This window comes from Pinus tabuliformis, chromosome 8 (genome assembly GCF_031772625.1).
Source record: "Pinus tabuliformis cultivar Carrire ecotype Pingquan chromosome 8, CPIR1, whole genome shotgun sequence".
NCBI classification, from domain to species: Eukaryota; Viridiplantae; Streptophyta; class Pinopsida; order Pinales; family Pinaceae; genus Pinus; species Pinus tabuliformis.
In genome coordinates, this window is record NC_142294.1 from 362630876 (window position 1) to 362641006 (window position 10131).

A 10131-nucleotide genomic window follows, 5' to 3' on the forward strand; every position below is an offset into this window, starting at 1 on the left:
TCAACTTGAAAACATTCACTTAGAAGCAATGAAATGATTAATGAAGTACACAAAACATATTAACATATGGTCAGAAGAGAAGAAACTGAAATAAACTCCATAGCACATGGATCCCAAAGAAATAGCTGCAATTTTTATTAATCTCCTGCTAAACTGCTACAAAATAATTTACAATCAAGGCATAAGCATCCAGCTAAGTCCAACCTTTTACAATGAGAAAGAAGAAGAAGATTTAGGCTTTGTTTCGACCTCCTCCCATCCTTAGGGGTCAAATCCCTGAGATGAGGAACTAATCTAACCAACTCTGAACAAGAAACTGGAATATAGGCATCTTAACGACTTGCCTCTAAAAGTGAAAAACGGATTCACTTGAGCTCAAATTGACTTTTAATCTACTGAATCTATCCTCTACTACTAATTATCCATCATATTTACAAGCCAAGTCATAATTTACAATAGCAAAACATCCTCCATGAGATAAAATCCATGAACACATTCAAGACACAGAAAAATAGTCATCCTGTGCAACATTTTCCCTACACGAAGCGCCACTGGCCCAACTCACAACACCAATTTCAAGTACTTTTTGTAGGCCTTCCCGGCATCCAAATTGAGCTCGTGATATTGCATTGGAAGGTTCTTCAAGTCTACTTTCCAAAACACTTGGAATTTCTTCATTTGAATCTCATTTGACCCCTCAAAATTTTATTCTCCAAAGGCTACTTTTGTGTGTCCAAAAAGTGGTAGAAAGGTCATTTTTAGGGTGTTTTTTGACCTTTTGGTGGACCATTTTTGTGCAAAAAATTAGCAAATCCATAGGGTGCATGTACTCATCGCTCTGAATCCAAAAACACAAGACATTTGTCCAATGGGTGCCCCTAGGAAAAGTGCGCCAGATTTTTTGTGTGTGCAATTTCCAAAATTTGCAAAAAGCAAAATTTCCTCCAAACCTGACAAAAATTGGTGAGCAGCACCACCATCAAGCATCTTGATTAGCTAAGGAAGCTTCAGCAAGCAACCTAAGCCTATCCTCCTCTTTTTTTTCCCTTTTGAGCCCACCTTAGCCTAGCTTTCATCTTTTTGATCCTCATGTTGCAAATTTTGTTTCGGATCCTATAATGGTAGGCCATGTGCCTGATCATCTGGTTGTCCCTATTGGCCTTTTGCAACAGCTTCTCTAGGTGCAAATTGACTCTCTCAAGCCAAGTCTCTCTATCATCCTCAATTTCCTTCTCAATAGGAGACAAAGTGACCGGTGCCTCCTTGTCACCTTGTCGTTTTACCTTAATAAGTTCTGGCTCCATGAGGACATGCTTATCACTTAGTTGCTTGTTCTCTTGTTTCAGATATGCGATGACATACTTGGCTCTTACCAAGTTGTCCATCAATGCTTGGATTTGAGCCTCCTTCTCTTGTATGATGATGTTTTCTTTTAGTTGCTTCATCCTGAGCCTCCAAGTCAATTGTCTCTATGCCATGATGAATACGATGTTGTTCTGGCTCATCATGCTCCATCAAACCAAAATCTCTCTCCTCCTCATCACCAAGACTTTCCTCCATCTTCTTTTCTTTCCCTTTATGTAGCTGCTGCACCTGTACCTACTGTGTTGATGAAGAAGGTAAAGACCCTTCCACATGTTGTGGAGCAAGCATTTGCCTATGAGTTGATGAAGAAGGCAAGGTCCCTTCCACACCAAGTGGAGAAAAAACTTTCCTATCAGCTGCAAACAATTTTCTTGTCCCCCTCTATTTTCTCTTATAGGTTTTAGGCACCTCAATGGCTCTAGTCTCTTTGACCATCTCATCTTTCTTTACTTGAGTACTATTGGAAGGTGTTCCTTGTGTGTGTTTGCTAAGTTTGAGGTTGTAGACTCCAAAGAAAGGGATGAAGGGAATGAGTAAGAGTGGTTTAGGAGTGAGGGAATGGGATACAACCTTGTGAGGTATTTTGGTAGGCTAGAAAATGAAGGGAAGGGTATGAATTATGAAAATGAAGGAGAGGGGCTAGGGTTTTACGGTATTGCTTTGGGAATGAAGGAAAAAAGGGATATGGAGTGTTATGGAGTGATATAGGGGAGCGGTTCAGGGCTTTAGTGATAGGTGATGGGAGAAATAATAGGGGTTATGGTTTCTAGGGTATAATTGAGGAAGAAACTAGGGCTTCACATTTTTCATGGTAAATTCTTTCAAACACTTCAATTGCAACTTCAATGACGAGGTAGATGGAGTGCACTTACTTGTTTGAGAGATGAGAGGGTTCTTTGGATGTTTTTATGAAGTTTGGAGGCTTTTTGGTCTTTTTTTCTCAACACACAGTGCCAACTATAGACGTGCAACTCAGTGTAATTTTGCACTGCTGAAACCTCCCTACGGGCAGCGCCCAACTCAGGTGTGCAATGCCACCCCCTAAATGCGTAGCGCCACTTCAATCCAACTTTTGGCTATGTTCCCGATGTCCAAATTGAGCATGGGATAGCTTATTGGAATGCTTGTCGAGTTGACTTTCCAGAACATCTTGCATTTATCAATTTGGAGCTCATTTGGCCTATCAAAAGCTCAATCTCCCAAGACTAGTCAAAATGTGTAGAATGAGGCTGCCAAAATGGAGAGTGTTGTTTCAGTAAACTTTTGGAGGTCTTCCTCATTTCCAAATTGAGCTCATGATAGATCATTGTAAACATCTCTATTTCTATTTATCATTTGACTCATCAACCAAGTCATTTGGTCACTCCAGATAGAAGACAGATTGATTTTCCCGAGGTCACTCCAGAAGTGTATCAACTCTCATGAGGCAATTGATGTTTTGGAAATTTCTCCAAAACCATGAGACCTGTGTAAAAATGGAAGGAAATTGCTATTATTGGGTCTATAGTGGACATAAAACTCTCTCACTTTTGTCAAATTCAGCTTTTCTTGCTCAGAAACATCATTTGAATAAAACCTATCCTGATGTGTGGAATAGGGGATTTGTAGAAATGAAGGGAAATGAAGGGGATGAGGAGCTTCTAATCTCTTGAGAAAATTTTGGAAAGTAGGGAGGGATGTTAGGAAGTAGGGGAAAGTGGAATTTCAAGGATTGAGTGAGGGGAAGGGGTCCAAAAGGGCAAAACACAGGAATAACCTAGAAAAGTGTCAAATTGTAGCAATAGGCTAGGGTTTGTGGTAAAATGATGAATTTGAGGACTATTAGTGATGGGAAGTGTTTAAGAATGTATATTAAGGATATGGGAAGGTGTATGAGCATCAGGATACAAGTTTTGTTGATGATTTGACCATCCAAGAAAAATTACTTTCAAAACCCTAGGAGAGGGAAATGAGCCTTACCTAAGCACAATTGAAGCACAAACAAGGTGTAAAATGACCCATTAGAACCTGAAATAATGATGAAAACTCTTTGAATGATGGTACACTCAGTCGAATGGTGACATGAACCAATACTTGGAAAACTTTGGGAGGAGTGAAAACAATCCTAGACCTAATGCCTAGTGACCAAATTTACTTGAAGACTCACTGAAATGACAAAATTTGACTTTCACACCCTAAGACCACTTTGTAAGAGCATGTTTGATCGCTGGTGGAAGGCTGCAAAGACTAACACTAACATTGGCTCCAATGGGGATGGTACCTCCTTGGAGGTGCCAAGAACACCATAGACCACGTAGCCTTAGCCATTGGGCATGGAGTAAAAAAAACTCAATTTGAAATAAATGACTGAATATTGATGACTCAAAGACACAAACTAACTCGATACTAAAACACAACTAAAAAACTAGAAAAGATGCTCAAAATGGAGCTTATTCAATAAAACCTACTCTAATTGTTCCATTCATCACCTAATCAAGTGAAATGAAACAACCAATGCAACCAAGTAAGCATTCTAGCTGCTATTTGAATTCTCCATAAGTGTTTTCTAATGAGCAAGAAGAAAGAACTACTCAAATGCAACTCCCATGAAAATTTGTCAACAGATCCAAATTTTCCCAGATTGAATAATATGGATTCTCTATCAAACTCCAAAAATACTGCATGAGGATCTTGAAATTCATGTGCACTGGGACTTAGCTCATCCAATGGATTACTTTTCTTCTCCTCATACCATGAATGAAAACTTTCATCTAAGTTTTGTGATGAGACTCCTACTGAAAATGACAAAGAAACCGACTGTCGGATCAAGTTTGTATCAATACCTTTTTCAAGCTCAAAGTTAGCTATGGAGAAGAACTTTGACTGCATATATCATCCAACACATCAGCTATTGGATCGTGAAAAACTTGAAAATACTATTGCAACCCATTTTCTATTGGTTCCAATGAGATTGCAAGGTTTTCTACAGGCTGCTCATCCTTTATTGAAGATATACTATGCAAATTTCCCTTCAAAAACTGAGATGATTCAAACATAATGGTACAGAATTATCTTGCATCATTTGATCATATGTTACAGCTTCCAAGTATTCATCTGCAACCTAACATTCAATGGTATTTGGGAGCTACAAATCTAGATATGAGAAGTCTTGAACAAGGATTTCATTGCCCTCTGGATGGTCCAGATCAAAACTTATCGACCATTGATTTATGATTGCATGAAAGTTGTCTCTGATGAACTGAAATGAAGTAAAACAAAGAGGCAAAGATCCTTCACTCACTTCAAAATCTTATGCACTTTCCTCCTCACTTCCATAGCTGATATGCATCGGTTGATCATCGAGCTGCTGAAAGTGAACTTCCTCCTTCCACAAACTAGATGTTGTTTTGTATGCAAGACTAGCTTCGATTTGGAGAACATAATCATCATCATACTAATCAAACTTAGGCAAATCATCAGTATAAAACACATCATCAAGCATACATGTCAGATCAACAAATATCTCTTCTACAAGCTGATATATAAAACAAACATTATCAAATCTATGACAACTGGGATAAGAAAGGAAATGTTTTGGATCAGCCACTTGTTTTTCTTCAATCAGCGAGCCATGGTCTTGAACATCATACTCATTCCTTGCGGTGATCTTTTGCATCATCTCTTCCACTGCGCTTACCAAAATGCCAAGCTTTACCTCTAAAGATTTGATTCCTCTGGATTCATATTCTTCCTCTCTTCTTCCTTGAACTTTGCCCTTCTGATCAATAGATTAGCCTCTACATCTACTGCACTATTCTGCATCTCTTCAAGTGTTTCAAGGTTCCTTTCTCTTAGCTGAAACTCCATTTCCAAATCAAATGCTTTCCAATAATGCAATAGAGTTGAGTCAGGAGGAGGTATTATATTAAGAGGCATCAAACAATAAGCTTGGTTAAATCTGGTAGAAAATTTTTGTATTGTCTCCCTTGGCAGTCTTTTCAGTTGGTTATACTCTTCTAGAATCAAGAAAGGGTTCTGTCTGACCACCCACTTGTCAGGGAAAACTTTGAAAAATTGCTTGAAATCTAAGATGCTCACATCAAGTAGGGTTTTGAACCAACTCTCGACTTTGCCTTGCAAAGAAAGAGCAAAAAACCTAATACTAACATCCTCTTCATCAACTTCGAAAAGGTCAAGAAAATACTCAAAATTCTGTATATGTCTCTCAGCAACGATGTTGTCACAGTCACCATCAAATATTGGTAGATATAGGTAATGATTTTTATGGAAATCATGGGATATAGGAGGTAAAATCAGAGGCTTGTATCTATCTGGAATTTTACAAGGTATAGGAATATGTACAAAAGTTGTAGAATCGGTCTTGGTCTCCTAAGGCTCATCAGTTTGAAGATGGACATCATAAGATTTGGAAGAAGTGTCTTGATCAAGATCAAAGGCATGTGAATATTTTCTATTCACAATATTCAAAGGGAAAGAAGCAAATGCAGATCTAGGAGATTTTCTCAAATATAGTATACTTTGTAAAGCCTTCTTGACATTCTCGGGAAAAGAGAAGAAATAATTTATAACAAAGAATTTAATGTCTTCGATGAAATTCCAACTTGAATACCTTATCTTTCCATATTATCCTTTCATTTTTTTGCTGGTCGGGTTCATCCTCCATTGGATTCCTTGGATCTGATCTCAAAATCGATTTAGAGTCGCCAGGTGAATGATTTTAGCCTTCCAGTGTCTGATCGTTGTCCACCATCATCAATCAGATATAAACTTGATACATTTTATTCAGGAACATAAAAATGTGCTCCCCAGTATGGTCTCCACTATGTTATCACATGGGTTGAACCTTAGGCTGAAGGAAGGAAATGCAAGGGTAACCACAAACCACTCTTAGCGAAGTAGCTAGCCCTACTAGGCCAGGAGAGGACTCTCTCCATAAGGATCTTAACCAAGATGAGTGGATCAGGAAAAGGATATTAGGCTAGGTATAGTAGCACAAGGTTTGATTTGATTTTTGAAGGGGTTTCACTGGATCAGGAGGAGCTGGATAGTTAGGGCTAGGGAATTAGGTCAAAATTGTAGGGTGTTCAATGGGGCAAGGTAGGCACAAGGCTTAGCACTCTATGGTTTGATGGGCGTTTTAAGACTGGTGAGAAGCTAGGAAGAGAATGTGATTGCAATGAATCCTTCCTAAACTGTAGAAAACATATAATGGTGAATATTTCCCCAAAGCGGAGCAGTGATGTTATGAATTCTGCCTATCAACTTGAAAACATTCACTTAGAAGCAATGAAATGATTAATGAAGTTCACAAAACATATTAAAATATGGTCACAAGAGAAGAAACTGAGTTAAACTCCATACCACATGGGTCCCAAAGAAATAGCTGCAATTTTTATTAATCTCCTACTAAACTGCTACAAAATGTTGTACCATCAAGGCATAAGCATCTAGCTCAGTCCAACCCCTTACAATGAAAAAGAAGAAGAATATATAGGCTTTGTTTCAACCACCTCCCATCCTCAGGGGTCGAATCCCTAATATGAGGAACTAATCTAATCAACTTTGAACAAGAAACTAGAATATAGGCATCTTAACAACTTGCCTCTAAAAGTGAAAAACTAATTCGTTTGAGCTCAAATTGACTTTTAATCTAAAGAATCTACCCTCTAATACTAATTATCCATCATATTTAAAAGCCAAGTAATCATTTACACTATTAAAACATCCTCCATGAGAGAAAATCCATGAACACAGTTAAAACATAGAAAAATAGTCATCGTGTGCAAAATTTGCCCTACGCACAACGCCACTAGCCCAATGCGTAGTGCCACTTTTAGGTCCTTTTTGGAGGCCTTCCTGACATCCAAATTGCACTCATGACAACTCATTGGAGAGGCCTTCCAATCAAATTTCTAAAACACCTAGAATTTCTTCATTTGAAGCTCATTTGAGCCCTCAATAGTTGATTCTCCCAAGGTTGCTTCTGTGTGTCCAAAAAGTGGCAGAAAGGTCATCTTTAGGGTGTTTTTTGACCTTTTGGTGGACTAGTTCTGCCCCAAAAACTTAGGAAATCCATAGGGTGAATGTAATCATCACTCTCAATCCAAAAATGCAAGCCATTTATCCATTGGGTTCCCCTAGGAAAATCACAGCGCCGATGGCACTACGCGTTGAGCTAGATTTTCTGTGTCTACAATTTCCAAAATTTGCAAAAAGAAAAATTTCCTCCAAACCTGATCAAAATTGGTGAGAAGCACCACCATCAATCATCTTGATGAGCCAAGGAAGCTTCAGCAAGAAACCTAAGCCTATCCTCCTCTTTTTTGCACTTTTGAGCTCGCCTTAGCTTAGCGTTCATCTTTTTCATCCTCATGTGGCAAATTATGTTTCGAGTCCTACAATGGTAGGCCATGTGCCTAATCATCTGGTTTTCCATATTGGCCTTCTGTGGTAGCTCTAGGTGCAAATTGAGTCTTTCAAGCCAAGTCTCTCTATCATCCTTAATTTCCTTCTCAATAGGAGACAAAGTGACCAGTGCCTCCTTGTCACCTTATCATTTTACCTTGAGAAGTTCCAGCTCCAAGAGGACTTGATTATCACTTAGCTGCTTGTTCTCTTGTTTCATATATGTGATGACATACTTGGCTCTCACCAAGTTGTCCATAAATGCTTGGATTTGAGCCTCTTTCTCCTGTATGATGATTTTTTCTTTTGGTTGCTTCATCCTGAGCCTCCAAGTCAATTATCTCTATGCCATGATGAATATGATGTTGTTCTAGCTCATCATGCTCCATTGAATCAAAATGTCTCTCCTCCTCATCATCAAGACTTTCCTCTAGCATCTTTTCTTTCCCTTTATGCAGTTGTTGCATCTGTACTTGTTGTGTTGATGAAGAAGGCAAAGCCCCTTCCACACCTTTTGGAGCAGGAATTTTCCTATGAGTTGATGAGGAAGGCAAGGTACCTTCCACACCAAGTGGAGCAAACAATTTCCTATCAGAAGCAAACAATTTTCTTGTCCCCCTCTGGTATGTCTTGTAGGTTTCCAACACCTTAATGAATCTAGTCTCTTTGGCCTTCTCATCTTTCTTTACCTGAGCACTGCTGGGAGGTCTTCCTTGTCCATGTTTGCTAGGTTTGAGGTTGTACACTCCAAGAAGAGGGATGAAGGTAATGAGTAAGAGTGATTTAGGAGTGAGGAAATGGGAGATGACCTTGTGAGATATTTTGGTAGGCTAGAAAATGAAGAGAAGGGTATGGATTATGAAAATGAGGGAGAGGGGTTAGGGTTTTAGGGTATTGCTTTGGGAATGAAGGAAAAAAGGGATATGGAGTGTTATGGAGTGAGATATGGTGAGCACCAATATTGCAGCAATAATGCTACAATTCTTGGGGCTTCCTACTTTACTTTTATCAACCCGGTAGTTCGTAACAAACTTGGAAGTGACGGTGTTGTATGCACAAGTACTAGTTCTTACTGCAGGCTGTCACTTGGTCAGCTGGCGCAAGATCACTAGGAGCTCAAGCCAAATTCTATGGATTTCAAAAGAAGCTTAAAATGTGATGAAAGAAGGGAAAGCTTACTCTACAGAGACTATTCTACTTGCAGAAAGAGAAAGAAGATTGGAATGTAAAGAAAAACCTAGCAAACCCTAATTTACCAACCAACCCTATTTTTGCAGAAAGAGAGATAAAAACTTATGAAATGAATGCCATTACCTACTGAGGAAGCAACCTACATCTATTCAAGCTATTTCTAGAAGGAAATGAGAAAAAAAACATCTTTTGGATTTTTATGTATTTTATGTGAAATGGTCATGCATGTAATTTATCTGTTTGTGGATGTGGCAGCGATTAGGTAGTGATGGAGGGTGACCTTGGAATTTTCAAAGGGGTAGGAAGGTGTGTAGGGGTCCTATGATGCCTATAGAAACCTTTTGGAGGCTTTCGTTGCAATCGGACTTCAAAAAGACACCTACAGGAAATTCTACAGGAGGCTGCAGGGGATCTACAGGAGGATCTACAAGAAGTTCTACAGGAGGATGCCGAGGGATATTTTAGAGGTTTTAAAGGTGGAAAAATGGTGGGAAAGGGTAGCTGAAGACTAGAGGGTGTGTTAATATGTTAGAAGTTCATTAAGGACGATTAGGAAATAAAATGATGGTTGGACTTGTTCAAAAGACGAGAGGAAAGCTTATGAGAAAAGTGCAGAAATTAGGGCAAATTTGTGAAGGGCTATGAATGACCTGTGAAAAATGTAGCAAAAGATATGGTGATAGCTGCTTTATTGGCTTATTATGAGTGGAGATGTACTATAAGAGAGTTGCAAATCAATCACTGAAACTGAGCAAGAAAAGAACTAGTTGCACAAAAAAACAGAACTATATCTCATGTTAACCTAAATTCTGATCTAGGAAAATAAAAGATTGAACAATGCTATATGGAAAGGAAAGCATGGAAAGAGATTTATTGCAGAAACAAAATGAGTATAGAAAAATGGATTTGAAGCAAAACATTAACCTCTGAATCAAAATATAACACTAGAAATTTCATGGAGGAAGCAAAACTATGTTTTTGTGGCAGCAAGAATATCTTGACCTCAGCTCATGGTCCCAAAGGGAGGAAAGGAGGTCAAGGCTTTGTTCATGGCCTTTTTGTATCTTTTCCTAACACTATTTAACCTAATTCAGCAAATTGAAATGGAAACAACTATGTAAATCACCAAAAGCAACCTGTTCTAACCAGGGGAAAAAAAAATTATATATA